This window comes from Prionailurus viverrinus, chromosome A1 (genome assembly GCF_022837055.1).
Source record: "Prionailurus viverrinus isolate Anna chromosome A1, UM_Priviv_1.0, whole genome shotgun sequence".
NCBI lineage: Eukaryota > Metazoa > Chordata > Mammalia > Carnivora > Felidae > Prionailurus > Prionailurus viverrinus.
This window is the reverse complement of record NC_062561.1, coordinates 112,473,483-112,495,969: the sequence shown is the minus strand read 5'-3', so window position 1 is coordinate 112,495,969 and position 22,487 is coordinate 112,473,483. Positions and strand designations below refer to the sequence as shown.

At 52.5% G+C, this 22,487-nt stretch overlaps 1 long non-coding RNA gene across 14 annotated transcripts in view; it reads right to left on the bottom strand.

Annotated features, from left to right (window-relative positions):
* The window catches only part of LOC125176536 (uncharacterized), a 306,435-nt gene that overhangs the window by 102,398 nt on the left and 181,550 nt on the right, over positions 1-22,487 (bottom strand). The window contains exon 1 of one of the 14 annotated variants that reach the window (XR_007156312.1): positions 7,178-7,248. The exons of the other annotated variants lie outside the window; for them this stretch is intronic. This is a non-coding gene — a long non-coding RNA (uncharacterized LOC125176536). Of the gene's footprint in view, positions 1-7,177; positions 7,249-22,487 lie in introns of those variants that run through there. 14 annotated transcript variants of the gene reach the window in all.

Genomic DNA, 22,487 nt, shown 5'->3' with positions numbered 1-22,487 from the left:
GTGGAAGCTCTCCATGAGATGTGGGAGTATGAGGTGATCAGGGAAACCTTTTGGATCAGGAGGTCTTTGAGTCGCCCAAGGTTTGCTGTGGCCCAGGAAGAGCAGCAGAGACCCTATTTCAAACAAACATGGTGCCTGTCTCCAACTCAGGGACTTGGGTGACCTTTGCATGGTAGGAGAGGGACCCAGCAGAGATGGCCCATTTGCAGATGGGCCAAAGGGCCCTGCCTGAATTCCGAGACAATCCTCATCTCAGGCTTAGAATGTAACACCAGGTAAAGTTCAACACCTACTGATTCTCAACCTGGTCAAAGTCTTTAGCCAAAAAGAAAACAAAAATGCTGTCTCAATAGTTCATTTAAAAATAGGGAATGGCATTTGAAAACACTTTGATCTTCAAAAATAACAAAGCTGTCTTGTTACCATAGAGAATTTTTACTGTGCCACTTGGCAGTCAAAATAAAAGGCTGTTTACTGAAGACTCAGCTAAAAATAGCCTAACTGTTGCTCATAAGCCTTAGAAGACAAACGCTTGGCCCGACCATATCATTCTCTTATGCTCTCACACACCTCATGCATTCATTCATCTACCTACTCATTCAGTGAGGCTCACATCTCCGATCCCAGTCAAAGACTAACAGAAGAGGTCATTGGGATTTCTGGTTCCTTCCATGTCACCTGCAGAATACAGATTAAGCCCCATGATCTCTAGAGAAACTTAAATTTAGTTAATGGACTTTTTATAGCATGTAAACATCACCCTCCATCAGGAAGCCTATTAGCTTCATAAATAGTACACATGCGTCCACATGGAACACGGGCTGCAGGAAGGTGACAGTGTCCAGAGTTAGCACCTGCACCCTCACTGTTTCCGGGAGTCCCACCAAGGGCATTGGCGTGTCTGTCAGAACCTTTCTGGCAGATAACTAATACGTCATGCTCAGGAGAGGCTGTGGCAACGTTCGTCAACATTCATCACTGGCTCTGATCCTTTTGGAAAACTCCCAAAAGCCAGGATATGTGGCCCTGACCTAGACAGGAAGCCCAGCAGGAACACACTCTGGTCATGGACCTAAGCCGCCTGGAGCTATGATGGCCGCCAAAGGAGCACAAAACTGAAGGAGTTTCTTTATCCCTATGGGCATGCCCTCCAGGAAGTGCTCAGGGCTCCCCGAGCCTTGGGGAGCTCTTTTGGAAGAATGAGGGGAGAGGCAAAAAATATTCCTGGACTCAAATCTAAGTGCTCTTCCAAGCCAGGTGCCAGGCAGCAGAAGGAAGCGCAAATACACACAACGCAGCCCCTGTGCAGTCAGCTGACGTACCCTCTTCTGGGTGACAACCTCCCAGGAACATGCCTATAGTACCAGCAGCCGCCAGAAGAGTAACTAGGGAGGACAAAGATTCTGAGGGCCACTCTGAGTTCCTCTGATGAAACAAAGCAAGGCCATTTGCTCTACATCTCCCTGGGGGAGATGCTTCTGCCAAGGTGCTGTTTCCCAGAAGATTCTACCTCAACACACAGAGACTCGCTGGGCTGGGCTGGGCAGGGCCGTGACCTGCCTGCCCCACCCCTGGTCTGAGGACAGCCATCTTTTGTACTGTCTGCCCCTGAGGCAACACTCCATAGTGCTACCAATGACCTATGAGTTGGGTCAATCTGATTCCTTGCCTTGGAACTCAGAAGCGAGCAAGTTCTAAGATATCTACAGGTGCAGCAGCAGAGTCTGCTGAAAAATGTAAACATTTCCTAAAACTGAGAAGTTTGAAGTTGAGGAAGTTGCCCCAGGTTGAGAAGACAGAAGCCGGGGTGAAGGGGCAGAGGGGAGGGTGAAAGCCCAGGTACAGAGAGGCCAAAAGAGGGGAGTAGTTGAACCACAATCTCCTACCCCTGGGGCCCAGAGTCATGTAATCCAGAACTTGCCTCCAATTGCCTGAGCTGAGTTGGGAGCTTACTTCCAGGCCACAAATACAATGAAACTCATGGAGATTCCATCAAAGGTGTCTCCACAGATGTCCTTGAACCCCTAGCAGCCACCAGCAGGGAATGAAGTGGGTGGAGCATAGTTTAGGTCTCTGGAATGGGGCCCAGCACTGTGACCCCCCGGGGTGCTGTGGCAGTGGAGATGTGTAGAGCCTCCCAAGGCTACTGACTGGGTATGTCTGGGGTGAGGTTGTATACCAACAGTGTTACAAAGCTTTCAGGTGTCAGGATGCTGGGCCAGGTTTAGAAACCACTAGGTTGGGTCACATACCCCTTCCCTCAAGAAAACTGAAACCCCAGAATTCAGATGGCAGGAGACAGGGTTTGAGGAGCAGTGTTGCTTTTTGGGAAGTTCCACATCAGTCTAGCAAAACCTGTTCTCCTCTCTCGGGCTTAGGAATGCAACCCCACCTCCTCCAAGAAGCCCATCCTTCTTGTAGGAACTCTTCCCTGAGCCCCACCTTTCCCACACCCTGATACCCAAGGTTCCCTGTGGTTTTCAGCCTACACCACACAGGAAATGCTTGTCCCTGCACAGCCCACGGCCTACTGGATAGGGCTGTCTCCTCCAAGATGCAGAGCCATCTCTGGACTTCCCCTGAGCTCCCACTAGAGGCTCAGGCTCAGATGTGGCTATGTGGGTGGGGCTTGTAGCAGGAAAGAAATCAACTCCTCTTGACCTTTTGGATCTGTGGTGACCCCTGGGCCAGGCATTCTGATGGAGGGAGGCAGGCCCAGCCCATCTTCACAGGCAGCAACAAGACATAGGAGAGAATGGAGCTGGGGCCCATGACTCAGCCCAGGGCCCAGGATCATTTTGGCAAAACCTTTATACCTCCTCTTAGTAATAGTACTCAGACGGTTAGGTGTGGGAGAGGCAGGAGTTTCGGGGAGAGTAGAAGAAAGGAAACCTTCTGAAACGCCTTGCAACTCAGGCAAGAGGCTGGCTCCCTCAAAGCCGGGCCCGGGTGCCAGCTACTACTCTGGTCTGCCACGGTTGTGAGCAATCGGGTGCAGCTGGAAGTGTGCAGGCGTGGAGAAGGCCCCACCACGCAAAATGTGCATTTGATCAAGGTTGAAAACATGGTGTAACATGAGTTCTCCTGATCTATTGGATTTCTGGAAAGAGCCCTGAACTCCTCACTCAAGTTCAACCTCAGGTCTCGGGAAAAACGAGTTTGTTAATTCAAGCAATTCCCCGGTGGTTAGTAGTTTATACCACATGCTTTGAAACAATGTGGCCTGAGTCAGAGGAGAAGTTGAATGGCTTCCTAGGGGAGGGCCAAAGCCTATCTGTTAACCTTGACAGGTTGGGCAGCCTCCTGCTCTGGATGGCCCAGCTTTCCGCCAGCACCCTCAAGAGGTTCAGGGAAGGGCTCCAGCTCCAGAGCTCACACATCCACATGCAGCAGCCCCCTCTCGTCAGAGAACAGCCAGCCCCCCTGATCCCCAACCTTGCAGGCCAGAGAGCTGCCATCTGCCTTCACTTGCCTCCTCAAGAGGCCCGCGCCTCCCGCGGGCACTGGGGTCCACGAGGACCATGGCCATGACCATCCCGCCAAGCCAACCAAGCCATCCTACTTGTGCTGGCCAATGTGGATGAGAGCCACACTCAGCCCCACTTGTGGGTCGGTCTCAGGCAAGGGGAGGCTATGGGGAGGATCCTTTTAAGAGAAGGTTACTGTGAGACCTCCAAGCCACTTGATAAATTCCATTCCTTCATGCAGTGAATATTTATCAGGCATCCATTACCTGCCAATCTCAAGGTTCTAAAACCCAGGAAACACCTCCCAAGTGCAGACATGTGAGAATGTGTAAAAGCAACGATCAGCATATACTAATAGCACCTGTCTATGTAGGACCCTCACAGGTATCAACAGTTTGAAATTCTTGATAACTCTTGAGGTAGGCACAGATGAGGCACGGGATCTTGCCCCCCCCCCCCACCAGCCCCCACTCCCAACCAGCTGGTAGCCGGTATTATGGGCATTCAGACTCAGGCAGTCCAGCTCCAGAGCTTGGTCCTTAACCATGGCCTGGATCATCATCCTCGTCATCGTTACAAGGCAAGCATGCACACTCCCGCTGATCTGCCCCTTCCAGGCAAAACCAAGCACCCAGGAAGTGGTATCCTTAGGGCGAACCCAGGTTCTGTCCGAGTTCCGGCCCCAAGCTGCTGGCTCCCATCATCTGCCTCAGTGAATCTCGGACAAGATACGCCACCTCTCAGCCTCTTTTTCCCCCACTTTGACATGGAAATAATAATCACCTACAGGGTTCTTGAGATTATTACGTGAGATAATAAAGTGCTTAGCACTTTGCGGTGTCTGTAAATACAGGTCTGATAAAAAATGAGCTACTCTTTAAGAATTATGATTATTTTTTTAACATCTATTTATTTATTTTGGGTGGAGGGAGGGGCAGAGAGAGGGAGACAGAGGATCCAAAGCAGGCTCCGTGCTGTCAGCACAGACCCCAACGTAGGCTCAAACTCATGAAACTGTGAGATCATGACCTGAGGCAGTCAGACGCTTAACCAACTGAGCCATCCAGGCACCCCAAGAATTATTATTATTAACAACATTATGATATTAATATTTTATATCTATGAAATGCCAGGGCATATAAGCCCTGAGCAGGTCCAACTTGGGGGAAAATACTGATATCTATCACAGTGTCATATGACATTATTATTATTTCTCTCTGGGTTCCCATTTCACTTTTTTTTTTTTTAATTTTTTAATGTTTATTTATTTTTGAGAGAGAGAAAGACTATGAGTGGAGGAGGGGCAGACAGGGAGGGAGACATAGAATCCAAAGCAGGCTCCAGGCTCTGAGCTGTCAGCACAGAGCCCAACATGGGGCTCGAACCCACAAACCACGAGATCATGACCTGAACCGAAGTCGGACACTTAACCGACTGAGCCACCCAGGCGCCCCTCCCATTTCACTTTCCACCTAAAGGAAGTATCTTTACTTTCCACCCTGATCAACTGTCCAGCGCTCCCCTTTCCTTCCCTCCTCCTCCCGCTCATGACCCCACCGCAACCCCAAGCTCACACACCAGGGCCATGAGGTGTAGGTAACTGATGCTGCCACTACAAACAAGGAACAAGAAATACCAAAATGCTTGCCACTTTTCAGGGGTTTGAGCATCACCACTCCCTGAGGAACTTGATATTTTTTGGCAGTGTGTTCACTTATAGCTCCTTCCAATGAGTCCAGAAAGATGGAAATGTGCAAGAGATATAAGGCACTGCTGCTCAGGGGGAAAGGCACTGATAGGCCACACCACTGAAGACCACCAGGAAAGATGGTCCGTTTCCAGATTCCTAACCTGACCAACGGCAACTGAAGACCTCAACAGAGGCCTGGACTCCTGCTGTATCTGATTTCCCACCTCCACGGGCAGACAAAGGGTCTTCTTTTTTTTTTATTTTTTTTTATTTTTAAGGGAGAGAGAGACAGAGCATGAGCGGGGAAGGGGCAGAGAGAGAGGGAGGGAGACACAGAATCAGAAGCAGGCTCCAGCCTCTGAGCTGTCGGCATGGAGCCCGAGGTGGGGCTTGAACTCAGAAGCCATGAGATCATGACCTTAGCTGACATTGGATGGTCAACCGACTGAGCCACCCAGGCGCCCCTAGGTTGAGCACTTTAGATCCAGTCCCATCTCAGTGGATATTCTCACCACCCCAGCAAGGAATGGGTTATTCCCTCCTGATAGCCAAGGAGCAGGCTGGGGGCCAGAGACAGGCAGGGATGTGTCCAGGGTGTCTCAGGGCTTGGGGTAGAGTTGGGGCAGAGCCAAGTCCTCTGTCCCCTGGACTCTTGGCCGGGGGAGGGACATCGTAGCCCACACCACACGTCTCAGGAAGGCTAAGCCATTCCTTGTGCTGGCTGCTGGGCCAAGAGGTCATAGCTATGCCTCACAACACCCTAGCCAAGTTTTCCATAAAATCATCCAAAGCCAACAGGAGCTCCGGGAACCATCAGTCTGTAGCTGCGGCTCCCTCCCTGGCTGTGGGAACCTTCAGCTCCCTTGGGCCTGGGCTAAGTGCATGCTCCACACATGAAGGGAAAATGTACCAAAAGCTAATCCTTCTCCCCAGACAAGGCCCGTCCCTGGGGGAGCCCGCGTGGCGCTCGTGGCCAATTGAGATCTTAGCAGCCAACGGCAGTGCTCAGCGAGGGACTAAACAGACACAGACAGGCTGAGCTCCCCAAGGCATCCACCCGCCACTGCCCCACAGTGCCCCAGACACCAAAGACCCACAGCTGCACCCGTGTACAAATGCCTTAATCCCAGCTCAGCTGCATGAACACACGCACCTTTCACGTCCATGGTAGCAGGCGCAAGAGGCAAGCCACGGGCGAGAAGCAGCTGGGTGTGAGGGCAAGCTGAGGGAGATGGGCCCTCCACCCCTCCCCATTTGCACAGGGCAGTGGGAGGTACATGACAGGAGCTGGGGGCTGGCCCAGGCCTCTCTGCCTCTAACAGAAGCCCGTTCAGCACCTGACCCGACAGCACAGAGCACAGGGATGAGAAATGGGCCCAGTTTCCGCCCCACCAAATCCTTCAGGATGACCACTGAAGCTGCGAAAAATCAATTTTCTGCAGCTTCTTCGGAAGCCAGGATTTATTTTCTGAGTGCACGGAGCCATTGGCTCAGATGTTTTCCATCAACTCCCTCCAGGCCACCAAGCATAGCCGGCTGCCTCCCTTCTTCTTTCTCCCTTGACACTCCAACCGACAACCAGAGCTATACCTGTGACAACAGAAGGCCTCACTCAGGAAAACCAAGCCGGGTGCCAGGGGTCCGTCCTCAATAACACCAGTTCACCTTTCCGGAAAAACAAACCAAAGGAGAAAGCCCTTACACATACCCATGTGGGGAGGGGTGGAGAGGGCAGCAGAGCGCTGGACCTGAGGTTCGCGGGGCAGGAATGAGAACCACTAAGTGAGGATGACAGTGCTGCCACTTCTCAGTGTCAGCCCCCCCTATTTCCTGAGGTTCTCCTGCTCAGGTCCTTGGGCCAGAGGTGTGTCCCCCCTCACCCATCTGAGCTGTAGGCTCTAACCCAAGAAGCTTCCAACTATGGCGACCACAGCAACCAGCGTGGATTCACAGAGGCACGAGCCATGTCTGTCACACACACACACACACACACCCACATTCAGCAAGGGACGGTGCCAACCTGGACAGGGTCCTGGAGGCACCAGGATCATGGATGATACTCTCCAGGAGACCCAGTGGGTCAAACAACCATCCTGAGGGACCGGGACCAGTCCTTGTCTCTAGGCTTCGAGCCTTATTCTCTTTCCACAGTCACTCTGGATAGATGCCAGCAGGAAAGGTTCTCAAGGTGTGGTCCCTGGATCAGCCACAATGTCAGCACCTGGGACATAGGATGAAAGGTATTGGCAGGTCTCACCCCAGACTTCCTCAATCAGAAATCTGGCATGGAGCCAGGCAGCCTCTGTCTTAACAAGCCCTCTAGGTTATTCTGGTGCAGCTAAGCCTAGAGAACAACTCCTCTGGATGGCCATGCTGTCAGGGGCTGGATTTGGGGACAGGGTGCCATCAGCTACTCTGCTCTCCTTTGGCCCAATGTGCTGTGCCACCTCTTAGCTAGCAAGCCTCAGGGAACCTTGTGACCCCACCAACTACTCCTCTGCCTGGGTCTGGAGTCCTCCTGGGCTCCCATACTCCCAGAAGGCTGAGAAGCTACCCCATTGCTTGCCGGCATGCCCCAAACCCCAAGTACCCATTCTCACTGTTGATCAGTATCACATTTTTTATTCATATCCTAATTAAAATATTATACAATATCCAGTGACCACATCCCCATCTCAGGGGTCTTTGTACTTACTGCCCCCGAACCTAGAACTCTCTTCTCCCAATCAGCAGGCTTCACTCAGGTCTCTGAGCAATGTCACCTCTCCAGAGAGATCGGTCCTCCTCATCCTACCTAAGAGCCCCTCCTCATTGACTCTATCCCACTCCCCAGCTAACTTTTTCCTCATCCTCACCTAATGTTAAACCATAAATTTATTCACTGTTTGTGGATGGTTTTGCCTTTTGGTTTTGTGGAGTTTTTATTGTTTCGGGGTTTTTTGAGGGGCGGGGGAGGGAGGGGTCTATTACCCTCTCTAGATTACAAACTCCAGGAGGACAGGAATTTTACCGTTATGTTAACTGCTGTGCCATAGTGCCTAGAATGTGCCGGGAACACAGTCACACAGCAGAACCTCTATGATAGACTGGTCACTGAAGGCATACATGTATAGAAACAAACATTAGAGCCCTCCACGCCTATTTATCACTCCTGAATACCTAAAAAGCCCAAGAAAATTTGGAAATTAAATACAAACAAAACTATCAACAAAATTGGATGACGTGCTGTGCCAAAGTCAAATTGCCCAGAATGGATTTAATAGGAGAAAGATGTAACCTCAGGCCAGCTCTTTTTCTGACTTTTGATGTAATTAATACCAACACAGAGACTGAATGTCTGCAGACAGATGGAGGCAAACCAAGTGGCACTGATAACTTCAAGGCCTTGTTTGCAAGGACAACCAGCTGCATACAAAACTACAACTCTGCCATAAGCCTACAGCACCAATGTCAATGAGGAATCATGTGATAATTCTGCAGAGCTGGCCCATTCCCTTAAAGCCACGTGAGCCTTATGGCAATACTAATACCTGCCCTAAATAAACTCTTAACCCCCTCATCTTCATTCTTTTTTTTTTAATATTTATTTTTGAGAGAGAGCGAATACACACACACACACACACACACACACACACACACACACACACACACGAGCGGAGGAGGGGCAGAGAAAGAGACAAACACACAGGATCCGAAGCAGGCTCCAGGCTCTACACTGACAGCAGAGAGCCTTACGCAGGGCTTGAACTCAGAAACCCTGAGATCATGGAGCCAAAGTTGGATGCTTAACTGATTCAGCCACCCAGGCACCTCTGAACTATTAAAGTTCTAATCTCAGCAGTGTTCATGTGGAACTTCAAATCAGTTCAGTGGATTCACACATTTTGAAACAGTTCCGTAATTTTGGCATCAGCAAGGGCTTTCCCGGGATGAAGACATAACGGGTGCCAAAGGTTTATTTAAAAATTTACAAGAGAACAACTTACACTTGAGAACATTATACCCACTCTCTCCAGTTTGGGTTCTGTCTCCCCTGCCAATATGGACAAGAGCACCGTGACTCTGTTTTATGGGGGAACTCTAAGTCCCAGGCTGCCAAGCCGGGTGGTTGCCTGCAGGGGGAGGCTTTCTGCAATGGGGCCAGATCCTGGCACCCTGCCCCAATGCCCCTCCTGAACTGACACCCATCAGTGGAGGGAGTGCCAAGACTAGCCACTGCTGAGGTCACACACCAGGGTCATCTGGCCAGTGGGTCAGCTTGTCCAATCTGCCTGCACACAGGCCCCCAGCGTAACCTTGGGACTCAGTGGTTTCTCCTAAGGCTGAGCCTCCCTGGGGCATCAGACTGAAGCCAAAACAAGCCTCCTTTTCATTCAGGCCTTCCATCACCCTCAGTCTCTCCAGATGCTCAAGACAGTCTTCAGTACAGACGCTGTGCAGGGAGGAAAATCTCTCCTCAGCCTGTCCCTTATGCTGAAGGAGGCAGTTCTCACAGAATCTCTCCAAGATTCCAGCTACAAGACTACATCTCAGGCTGCTGTCTGTGTGACCCAAGGGCCAGCCCCTTACCCTCCTCAAGGTCTCCCTCTCTCTCACACACACACACATTCACACATACACACACACATGGCCTCCACTCTGGCAAACGTAGCCTCCTGCCCTGAAGGTCCCCAAGAGAAGGAGGGAGTGCCCTGTTTGCCGAGAAAGCATCGCTCTGTGCCAGTCACCTCTGCTCACAGCTCAGGTGTGAGGATGGAGCCAGGGACTGACGGAGACAAAGGCCTGGCAGTCCCACCAAGCTGGACGCAGCACTCAGGGCAACCCAGGGCGTGGTGTCCGTGGGTAAGAACAGGCCTGGGAACCATTCATCAACCTGAGGCAGCACCGCCCCCCTCCAGGGAGACACCACCCCTTCCAGGGGCCCCTAAGATGTAGCTCCATAGCCACCTCCCCCTCGTCTGACTTCAGGGAGCCTTCTGTCCTCTTCCATGCTGCCAGGGCCCCCAGCAGGCCCACAAGAAGGCCCTGATCTTCAGCTCCAATAGCCCCATAAAGGAAGTTGGGGTCCCTGGAAGAAGAGGGGCTTGTCCATGTCCCCTACCAACCTAGCCCCATTCTTGATGAGAGAGAACTCAGGGCCTTTCCAGAAACACATTCCAGTTAGTGGCTACGTTCTTTTCGCGTATCTTTACTAAAAAGTCTCTGAGGAAACTGCTTGACAATTACAGCCATTACAAGAAGGGGGATTCAGAAGTGACAAGCGTAAGCAGCCTGGTCAGGCCACCCACCCCGTGGGGCATCTTCCCCACCAGCTGAACGCCGGTGGGGGAGCCGACTCAGGGCCCAGCCCCATGGGTGAGGACAGAGGATCATCAGCTGTGACCCTCCAGTGACCTCAGTAGGTTCGAGGGCAGGCTGGTTCCTGCCTCGTCCTACCCAAAGCCACAGTGAGAGGCAAAGGCGCAGTGAGGGAGGGGTAGGGCTTTGATATCATCCACCTTGACCCACAGGCACCTCAAAGAGGTTGTGAAGGAAGGGGCCTTGGAAAGGAGCACGTGGGCCAACAGAACATTTGAGAGGCAGGATGGTGAACTGGACCTTTGGGGGGTATCGTCAACCAGCGCATGGATTGGCCACCCCTCTCTGTTAGCAGCTTCCCCCAGGCACCCTGCTGGGCTACTACCTACCATGAGTGCTCACAACAATGTTAGAAAGCATGGATCACTCCCAATTAGCAGATGCGCTGAGGCTCAGAGGTGGGTCTCAATTTGCTTAATAATTTAATGGCTTGTAAGTCGCTTGCCCAAGGTGCCAGTCAGCAGGTGGCAGCGAGCTCTCAACTCATTCGTGTACCTGAGCCCAGCCCCCCTCCCACAGTAGCCAAAGCAGCTCCTCCTCAGACCTCGACCAGCTGAGCGAGAAGAACTGAGCTGGCTCCAGTGCCGTGGCCGCTGCCTGAAGCAGCCCTCTCCCATGCCTGGGTCAGACACAGTGTGGCCTCACCCTCGCCTGGCCTGCCCCACCCTAGCGGAGGTTCATACACGCTTTGCATCTGTTCCCTCCCCACCTTCCTGAAGCACATCTCTGGCATTATCACCTACCTGCTCCGAAACCTTCCATGGCTCCCTATTTTCACAGACTAGACCCCGGGCAGGCCAGTCATTAAAGGCCTTCTGTGATTAGACAGCAGCCTCCCTGGACATCTTTTGGGGAGCCTCTCCTACACAGACACTACCTCCTACTCAGATGAGACTAGCCACTGAACTCCTTGCATGGTCTGTCTCTAGGTCCCCACAACTTCAAGTGTGTGCAAACCCAGGTCCGCGGCCCAGATCAGCTGAGTGTGCCAAAGTTTTGGGGGAGCTCTTCAGCCTGGGGAGGGCTGTGCGTGGTCCAGCACTCCTGACAGCTGGGGGCGAGCATGGAGGGGACTCAGTGTGTGCATGGCAGGTCACCGACCTAGGCCAAGGGCACTCCCCAAAGGACTCCAGAGACTGCCTGCACCCTGGCAGGGTGTCCCCACCAGGTTGGCCTCCTTTGGCAGCTGCCCCAGAGGCCCAGCACTGCTGAGTCATCCCTCTCCCAGGACCATGATGCCCTCTCGGTCCTGCGCAAAGCACCACGGCTGCCACAGCTCTTGCGTAACTTGGCACCGACCTGCTGTGTACCTGGGGATTTCTCCAGGGCCACGCCCGGGGCAGGCAGCCACACATGCGCACCCTGCACTTGGAGAATGGTGGCCTGGTGCCCCAGGCTCTGAAGAGACCTCTGCTGACCTCCAAGGGTTCTGGGGAATAAGCACCCTGCCCCAGCAGAGGCCTCTTCTGGCAGCAGGCAGCAGACTAGCCTCCCAGCACGTTCACATCTGGCCCATCCCATGGTACTTCCTGAAGCCGCTGAGGATGCGGAAGCATGCCCGCCAGGCGCCAGGCAGACATAGCATAGCCTGAGCTCTCGCTCTACCACTGGCTCAGAGTGACTCTGGCAAAGTTCTTGCTCCTCTCAGACCCCCGTATCTTCACATGAAATGCAAGCAGGGACTAGACTGCGATTTCCCAGCTTTGTTCCCTGGAAGCCCCAGGGGACACGCTGTGGCCTGAAAGTCTACCACGGCTGAGCCTCCTGTCCCTGCTGCGTAACCCTGGGCAGGTGTTTCCCCTTCACAAGACAGAATTCCAGCCTCACCCTTTCTTCCCACTGAGATATGGGCTCCTGAGGAGCTACAGAATGAGAGACCTGGGCCAGAGGTCCGAGGTCCCTCCGACCTGAGCAGGTCAGGGCAGGGTCAGCAAGGGGGGTCGGGCAAGAATGAAAGCCAGCCAGTCAGTATGTAGCTCTGACCCCATGAATGAGGGAACCACATGATAACAGGCCTCTGGAGCCAGGTACCAGGCCTCCAGCAGACAGTAGCCTTGGAATCAGGTTTGGAAGTCCCTGAAAGCTCAGGGGTCGGGGGCCCAGACAGGCAGAGGCTGAGTTGGAAGGTCGCTGGGCATCAGATTTGGCCGTCTGACCCAAGAGCAAGATGGGGGGAAGATACACACCCCACCCACTGGGAGGCTTCTCCTGCCCCCTTGTCTCTTCCCAGAGATCAGTCAGGAGCCAGTCAAGGCAGCAAAGCCCACAGCCAAGGCCCAGTAAGCCATCACAGTGACCTGGTTACAGAGCTCCAAGATGAGCAGGGGACAGTGAGGTGATGCAAAGACCAGCAGTAGCAAGAGAAAGCCAGCACCAACCCCAGGGCTGGAGGAAAACTAGGAGAAAGCGCTTCCAGAGCCCAGAAGCCAGGACTGTTGGGGAGGAGGCCTCGTCAGGCTGAGGAAGCCAGACTGTGAGGAGACGTGAGACAGTGACATCAGAGCCACAGAGGAGACACTGCTGCTGGATTCCCAAGCCAGAGAGGGGTGGGGGGGAAGAAGTGCCCCTTCCTCTCCCCTCCTCCTGCCCCTCCATTCTCCTGTCGGTGCATCCAACGGGCCAGACCTAACTAGAACCCATTGCCGAGGAGACCTGGGAATTGTAGTTTGTGGGGCCAGCCCCTGTGTACAGAGCCAGGCAGGGAACAGATCTGACAAGTAAGGGGTGGATGACTGCCACAAACTCACCCTCAGACACTGCCCGAAGGGCCCTTCACTTCCAGATGCTGCCCACACTTCAAAGTTCAGCTAGAACCACTTTCCCTCAGGAAGCCTTGACTGCTGGTTCTGGGACAGCGCTGCTCTGTCTATCTGGCCACACTCCCCTGGCCTCGGTCTCCTTGACCACACGGGTCAGGGCAGAAGGCCTTTGTGGATCCCTCCCCAGGCCCAACGAAGTCCCAGCAGCTCAGCGGGCCTCTGTCACAGCTGAGTACAAACACTGATGTGCCCTTCAGCCCTGAACTCCCCAACTGGGTTTAGTTCCAAGACCATCTTTTTTTCCCAAATGAAAATTCCCAGGTCATGTCTTGGGGGAATGTTGTTGCTGCTGCTGTTAAATCACTGGACTGGACCGTGTAGAAGAAGGCCCAGCACTCCCGTGTGAAACTGCTCACGGCCCAGCCTGACCTCGGAGGGGAAAAGGGAGATGGGGCGCTGAGGTCTCACTGCCTCCACAAGCCTCCCACGGAGACACACATGTTCGGAGCGAGAGACCCACGAGGTTTCCGACAGAAGCAAAGACATCAGCTACACCGAATGGATCTGGCCCTTCCTTTCCAGGGACCCCGCCTGCTGTCTGCCCTAGGTCCCGGCCCCTCCAGCTCCAGGGATCGGCACTGGCCTCTCCCAGGTGGCCATCTTCTCCAGCCTCTTTTCCCACCACTAGACAACCCTCAGAGTTGCATTTTGATAAAAAGCTCTGACAAAGTCATCTCCTCTCTTACTGTCTCCCAGATAAACCCCAAACATCAGCACCACGGACATGCGGCCACTGCAAGTGCTGAGGGCAGCTCCTGATGGCTGAGGAGAACTCAGTGCTCACTGCCATCACACTGGTAACTCGAAGCTGGCCAAGGTGGAAACATTCATACCATGGGCATCAGCAAACACCTCACATCAGGGCCTTCTGCTTGCTCCTTTTCTTTCCTTTCCCCCCACCCCTCCAGAGACCTGGTTGGTAAACAGTCCCAGCACACCACTGAGGACTTTGACATTCTGGGCATACATAGCCACCACCACCAGCAGCACCAGCCTCACACTGTGCCACCTCCACCCTCCCACCCTTCCCCTCCGGCTGGTCACCCAGGTGAAGGACCTCCACAGGTCCTCCCAGGCCTTCTTGCCATAGCTCACACTTTCCCCCAGCTGCTAGGGGAGTGAGCAAGGGCAGGCTTCTGTCTTGAGTTTCGATCCAGTTGTATGACCTGGCCAAGTCATCTCCCCTTTCTGTTCCATCACCAATAAAAGGCAGAATGTAGCACTGGGCCATCATGAGCATGAAATAACAGCATGGATGTTGAAAGCTTAGCACGGCGCATGCTCTATGGATGTGCTCAGAAACAACAGTGCCCCGTTCCCTGCTGCCAGAAATTCACCAGTGCCTTAAGGTTCAATCTAAATCCTACCTCCTTGAAGCCAGACCTGTGAACCCAGCAGAAATCTCCTGTTGACTTTTAGCCGCCCGCTCCTGGTGACCGTAGCTCTCTGACACAAGACAAGAGACCAGAGACCCCTGTGAGGGCAGAGCAGGCAGCCGGGGTGGCTGGGGGTGGGCGCAAAGGGTGGATGATGATTTACACACAGTTCCAATGGGAAGCAGGATTACATGAGCACTCCAGCCAAGTCCTCTCCGTGTCCTCACCTCCAGATCAGGGAAATATATGCTCCCTACCTTTCTTTATGTGTGTATGTATATACATATATATATACATATACATATATATATATATATATGGTTTATTTATGTGTTTTTGACAGAGAAAGAGTGAGGGGGGGCACAAGCAGGGGAGGGGCAAAGAGAGAGAGGGACACACAGAATCTGAAGCAGGCTCCGGTGTCTGAGCTATCAGCACAGAGCCCAACACGGGGCTCGATCTCACAAACCGTGAGATCATGACCTGAGACAAAGTCAGACACTTAACCGACTAAGCCACCCAGGAGCCCCTGCTCCCTCCTTTTCTAAAAGCCCCTCTTCAAGATAAAAAAGCTCCCTCCTTCTTGCCTCACAGGCACCTGACCAACAGTAACAGGAAGTAAAAGCAACTTGTGGGCACATGGCCTCATGTGAACTCACCGTGAATCAGCCGCAAAGAGCTCACCTCCAACTTCCAACCCATTTGCAAAGCCGAGAAAAACCTCTAGAAGATGTACGCCCACCAGCCCAGCCCAGATGCTGCCAGCTGGCCAGCTCACAGGAGCTCTGCCCTCTGTGGCAAAGGCAATGTCACAGTCACCACTTGGCCCCTGCTGGGTCTAGCCAAGGTACTGACCAAGTTGAGAGGCACTAATGTGAGCCTTCTCAGGAGGTCAAGACCCATGGCTGGACAATGCCCACTTGGCTTTCTACTCGGGGTAGGTCAAGGCAGCACCTCCACTTTCCTGTGAAGGGCTCAGCAGACCCCCAGATGCTGATTATTAGATGCTATTCTAATAATTAAAATTAGAATAGTTCTAATTAGAATAATTGGAAGTGATTATTCATCACTTACTAGTTGTGGCCTTGACTAAGTTACTAACCCCCCTGAGTCTCAGTGTCCTGCTCTAGAGAGTGGGGACAATAATACTACCTCTGCCTAAGTAGTTATAAGCAAACAAGTGCTTGTAAGCAATGTCAGGCACACAGGAAGCACTTAATACGTGTTAGCTATTATCATTTATCACTCCCGTTTTGCAAAGGAAGAAAGTGAGCTTTAAAAGGGAACCTAGGTAGACCAATTGGGAATTTTTGTTCTGAGGCCCTACAGGATCAAATTTCTAAAGGAAATCCTGTAACTGAGCATAAATCCGAAAACCTCCAGAAGAGCCGAGAGCACCATATTCTCCTTCTCCCCAGGCAAGGACAGCAGAACGGGGGGTCACCAACAGTGACCGTTCAGAGCCCAGTGCTGTGTACCCTTGTTGCTGTAAAGGTTCAGCAAAGCCCTGCCCAAGTCCATGTGTAAAGTGTAAACTGCAAAATCTCAGATTTACAAGGGACTTTAAGGACCATCCAGGTCTGCTCTATAGCTGGGCACAGATACCCTCATAACCTAAGCCAGGATAGCACTTGAACACCTCCAGTGATGGGGAACTCAGTACCTGTAGAGGCCACATAGTCCACTGCAGATGCACCTGAGGGAAGGGGAAGGGGAAATAAACAAAGGGGCCAGTGGAGCCTGGGTGATGAAGGCCGATTCGGCCAACTTCTCACATGATCCTGAGGTAGGTCCAGCCTCCCACCTCCCAGCCACTGCCCCCTGCCTGAGAAGTCCCATCCTCCAGGGAACTGAGAGCACCTCTGGGAAGCCGGGCTGGGGTGGGAAGACAGAGAAACAAGCCAAGCCACAAACCAACTGGTTCCACACCACTAGGCAATAGTAAAGAAAAGAGGATGGCCCCAGGCCGGGCCCAGCAGCAGCAGCACCAGCAACAGCGGCCAGGGAAATCAAAATGCCCCGGATAATGAGCCGAATTCTTGCTGAGACACCAGCTAATGAAAGGAGCACAGGAAGCCCCATATCAAGGGCCCAAACTGTTTATACAAGTGTTAAAAATACATCTCAAAAGAAAACAGGGAAGCCCGAGGAAAACCCTCTGCCGCCCTTGGAAAATGATTTCTGAAAAGCACGTTAATTTGTTTTCCGAAAGGTGTTTGAAGTCTCTCAGTGCACCCCTTGGGCAACTTTAATTCCTCCTCATAATCCCTATTAAACCTGATGCTCACTAGCAGAGCTCGCTTAGGGGATTATGATTTTTATCCTTAATTATACAGATACATATTTGGGTCCATGTGTGTTCCCAGGTTTCTATGTAAATTAAAAAGGCACTGTCAACCACACTCCTTCAAAATGCCCCAAATAGCCTGGGCTTCATTACAGCACTAAGAAGGTTTAAAATCAAGTTTAAAGGGTCAGAAGAGTATAATTTTTTTAAATTAATTTTCAAAGCCTTGTAACCTTACAGAGACTCAGAGATGAATGGGTTCGTGGGGAAGGGTGAAAAGCCAAGCGTGAACAGCTGAGCCTTGGGGGAGCAGGCGTGGGGGTGGGGGGCACCTTGGCCTGAGCATGGCAGAGGGGGCAGGACCCCCCAGGCAACCAGCTCCACAGCCCCAGCAGGGGTTCAGCAGGGGACATGGGAATGCAGAGGGATAATTACCACCACCACCACCATCGTCACCAGCAGCAAGCTCTTCTTCTTGAACACCTACTATGTGCCAGCTGTTGGATTAAACTCTGCACATTTCGGCTCAGTAAGTTTTTTTTTTTGTTTTTGTTTTTGTTTTTCAACGTTTATTTATTTTGGGACAGAGAGAGACAGAGCATGAACGGGGGAGGGGCAGAGAGAGAGGGAGACACAGAATCGGAAACAGGCTCCAGGCTCTGAGCCATCAGCCCAGAGCCCGACGCGGGGCTCAAACTCACGGACCGTGAGATCGTGACCTGGCTGAAGTCGGACGCTTAACCGACTGGGCCACCCAGGCGCCCCTCGGCTCAGTAAGTTTAATGGCCCCCTAAGGAGGACACCATGACTATCTCCAGTTTTCAGATGAAGAAACTGAGGCATGGGAAGGTCAAGTGACTTCCCTAAGGTCCCACTGAACAAATAGTAGGGAAAAAAATAACATATTAATCATTATGATGATGCTATTGGTTGAGTGCTGATAATGTGCCAGGCACCGTTTATGTGTGTCAGCTCAATTAACCAGCATCAAACACCAGGGAGTTAAGTCCTATTAACCTGACCTTACAGATGAGGAAACTGAGGTCAGAGAGGCTTCTAAAAATCTGCCAAAGGTTGTACAACTAGCAAGGACCTCTCATTTGAACCCAGGGGAGTGAGACTCTGGAACCCAAACCCTCAATCTCTTCTCTCTCCACAAACCAAAGGCCTGCTCCCTAGCTGCAGAGGACTTCACAACAATGGCACCCAAGACATGACAAGGCAGCATCCCTCCCAGGGGTGATGAAAGTACATCCCTCCCAGGTCTCTGGAGGCCTAGTGACCACAGGTGTATCTGGGTCCTGGATCTTGAGGGCCCCAGCAGCCCAATCAGGGGAAAAAGCACTTTGGACTAAGGGTAATCCCGGAGGCTCCCTGGAGGAAGGAGATAAGAGGCTGGAGGAGAATGGGCTGAAACATGGAAGGCCATAAAAGGGGGTAAAGCAGGATGCCCCAGGGGGAAAGGACAAGTATCCTCTGAGGCATTTTGCTGGAGACATCAGGAGGCAGATGGGGAATCAAAAGGTTGAGGAGAGAGGTCTGCTCTGGGCACAGACATCTGGGGGTCAGAGAACCATAGGAATTCTTCCACCGACTCCACACTCTCTGCCTTCCCTACAGTGACTGGGCCTGAAGAAAGTACACTTGCTCTTATTCACCACCCACTCCTGCTTTTGCACACCAAGTCCCACCTCCCAAACCCTGGCAGGGATGTGGCTCCTATCAGTGTCCCCTCTCCCCTAAGAACCATCAGCTCCTCCCATCCGCATCACCATACAGCATACAAATTTGCTGGAATGTCTCCTGTGTCTCCAAAATGCTGCCTTGACTCATACATCCCCTTCAAGCTGCCACCCCATTTTTCCACTTCATATTTTGGCAAAACGACTCAAGAGCTGTGTGGCCTATCCATGGGGACATGCCTGGCACATCGTCATCCATGGCACCCTGTCTTCTCTGCCCTGACCGAGCAGGATTCATCACCGCGTCCCCACCTGACATCGGCCATTCCCCCAAGTCCTTCTTTCCTCCTGACTTCCAGAATGCCACACGCCCCTGGCTGTACCTTCCCAGGCACCCCTGCTGGCCGGTTCCCCCCACATCTATGGGCTGCACAGTCACAGCATTCACTCTGTGAACCCCTTTTCTCCACCTCCTCCCGGTCTCTGACTGTAAATACCACCACCAAGCCAGCGACAGTGGGTATGGATTTCCAGCCCGACCCTCCTCGTGGCTCCACGCTCACAACAGCCACTTGACAGTGGCACTTATATGAGTGATAGGGCTCTCGAACTTACCAAGTCCCAAGCCACACCCCCAACTGCCTCTCACCTGAGCCTGCTCTTCCTCCTCTCCCCATCTCAGGAATGGCTGTGGAGCTGAGGGAAGGAGCAAAATTGGGAGTAATCCTCGGCTCGGACAACGCTGCGATGGAGTGCCAACCCATCAGAAAATCCTAGTACCTCTACCTTCAAAACGTACCCTGATGCCCCACTTCTCTGCCCACACAGCGCCCTGCTAGCCTACAGCACCATCCTTTTGCACCTACACTCCTGTACTAGCCTAACCGATCTCCTGTCTTCACTTTAGCTCCCTGAAATCCACGGTCCATTCTGTGGTCAGAGGGATCTTTTTAGAACACAAATCCAATCACACCACCACTATCACCACCGGAGCTTTCCATTATACTTGGAATCGTATCCAAACTCCCAGACATTACCCTGTATAGCCCCATAAGGTCTACACTCTCCCTCGCCTGTACCCTCATTTACTGCTCTCTTCTTGGTTCCTAAATCCAACTGCATTGTCCATGCTACATCTTCAACACACCAGGATTATTCCAACCCTTTGCACTTGTGGGTTCATCTGCCTGTAATGCTTTTCCCTGATTTTCTCACAGCTGACCCCTTGCTACACAGATCTCCACTGAACTGTCCCCTCCTCGGGGACACTGTCCCTAACCACCCAGTTTAAAAGAGTTCACCATCACATCACCCAATTTTAATGTTCTACAGTGTATTTGTCACAACTGACAACTTTTCGTATTTATTTATATATGTGTGTGCTGTCTGTGTCCCTCACCAGAATATGAGCCCTGGGAGCCAGGGACTTCATCTGTCACGCTTACTGAAATATCTCCAGCATTTAGCACAGTCCCTGGTGCAGACCTGATGCTCAGTCACCATGATGTGAAGGATCGCCTCTTCCCATCTCCTCATCTCTCCGCCCACTACCCACCCAACCTCCCCCAAGACCCTGGCCTTTCCCATGAGGCCCAGCGTCCATATAGTGGCGATCAATGTCCTTATTATGTCAGAGTTAATGGGTGACAGAGAAGGGGAGAAAGAATCACAGCCTGGGCCAACACTCCACCTCTCCCCTGCCCGAGCTGCCCTGGGCCACACCTGCCCTGGGCCTGGGGACTACCCGCCAAGCCGGCAGCCTTATGCTCAGAAGCACCAGCTCTGGAGTCACACAGGCAGGGCCCATATGTTACAGCCAAGGGCCTTTCACCTCTCCCAAGACAGTAAGATCAATTGCAGGTGGGGGGCAGAGGTGAACACCACAGAGGCTTTTTAGGGAGCTGAAAGTATTCTATACAATATGATAACGGAGGATACGTGTTATCATAGGTTTGTCCAAACCCAGACAACACCAAGAGCGAACCCTAATGCCAACTGTGGACTTTGGGTGATCATCATGGGTCAGTGAACGTTCATCATTTGTCACAAAGGTCCCACCCTGATCAGGGAGGTGGATAATAGGGGAGACTATGCCTCTGGGAGGTGGGGGTGGTATGGGGGAGCTCTCTGGATCTTCCCCTCAAATCTGATGTGAACATAAAACTGCTCAGAAAACTAAAGTCTGGTACAACAAAACCAAACAATGAAACAGCACCACGCCTGGCCCCCAGGGCTGCCTTCTGATTCTCATCTGGCAAAACGTGCCTATGCCTCCTTATGCCTTCAGTCTACCAAGCAGCCAGACCCAACCTTGACGCTGTGAACTCACTACGCCATGGTGAGAACACTAAGCTACACGTAATGCCTGCCCAGCACGAGCTGTAATTACAGCCACGCTGACAAACCTCTGGTCCACTCAGCCCCTCACTCCAGACAGAGGGAGGGGCTGAGCCCCACAGCCTAGTTACTTGACAGGGTACACCTGGGCCACGGCAGAACGTCCAGCTCAGAACAGTCCCCAAGGCCAGCAGTGGCCCTTGGATTTGCATCAAGATATCTTGGCCTGGATGCCCTTTCCAGCAACTGCGGCAATCAGTGCCAGCCCAACCCACCCCCACGGTGCTTCCAGGCTGCAAAATCGCTGGCTCATGCCACCCTGCCACCTTGTGAGTGGCCCGGTGGAGAAAGAAGAATGGGAACTACAGACCTCTCTTTACAGACGGGGCCACTAAGACCCAAAGACAGGCAGGACTCGCCCAAAGCCACACAGAGAGTTAGGTACAAGAAACCAGGAAATCCAAAGGCCTGCCTCCTACTTCCACATTCTTTCAACCCCAACGTCCCGAATGGGTTAAAAACAACAACAACAACAGTAAGGATGAACTTATCATCATCTCACTACTCCTTATAAATCTCTACTAGTACCAACACAACTGAAAACACCTCACGCTTGTCTGGGCCTTCATGAAATGCCATCTTTATCATTATTTTCCACTCTAATTTATTATCTGGGCTCCCCCGTGAGCCTATCAGGTTGGTATTGACTTCACATTGTACAGAGTTTGAGCTGAGGCCCAGCAAGGCACGTGGCCCACTCACGGTCACGTGGAGCAGGGGCCAGGTCTCTTGACTCCCAGCCCAGGGCGCCATGCTCTCTGTCCCCCAGCCCCCAGACCTAAATGAAATTCCCACCTCACATTTCTTACCAATTACCTGTCGTCAGAGGGGCAGCTCTGTCCCCTCCAGAATTCCTTCTTGCTGATTTCAGCCCACTGTCCTTGAGGTAACAGAGTCCATGCCTTTTGACCATGGGGGCTCTGAGAGTTCCCAGGAACATAGCAAATATACCTGCCATCACACCAACCTTCGATCGTGCCCAGATCACAGGCAATGATGCCTCCTAAGGGGTGAGGGGGGACAATGACCACAAAATCAAGTCCTGAGAAGCAGCCAGATGGCACAAGCAAGGGGCTAATGGACAAAAGGTACAGACCCAGCCCAACATTCTGGACAGGCCGGGACTCACCTGAGCATTATCTGTCCATCTGTCATCTGCCTACAGCAGCCAACATCTCAACCTGCTCGTTTCCACAGATGCCAGCAGGCCCAGAGCCTTCACTAAGCCCAAGCTTCACCCCAGGCCTTTAAGCCCAAGCACCACAGGCTTATAATCCCCATTTCCAGGCTTTTCTGTGGTCACAGGTCAAAGGCAAACACTTGGGAAACCTTCTCCTGTCTTTGGGAAGCAAGACAAGCCCAAGCCATGAGTGAAATGTGTAGACGATGGTCCAGGAAGCTGACCCTGGGC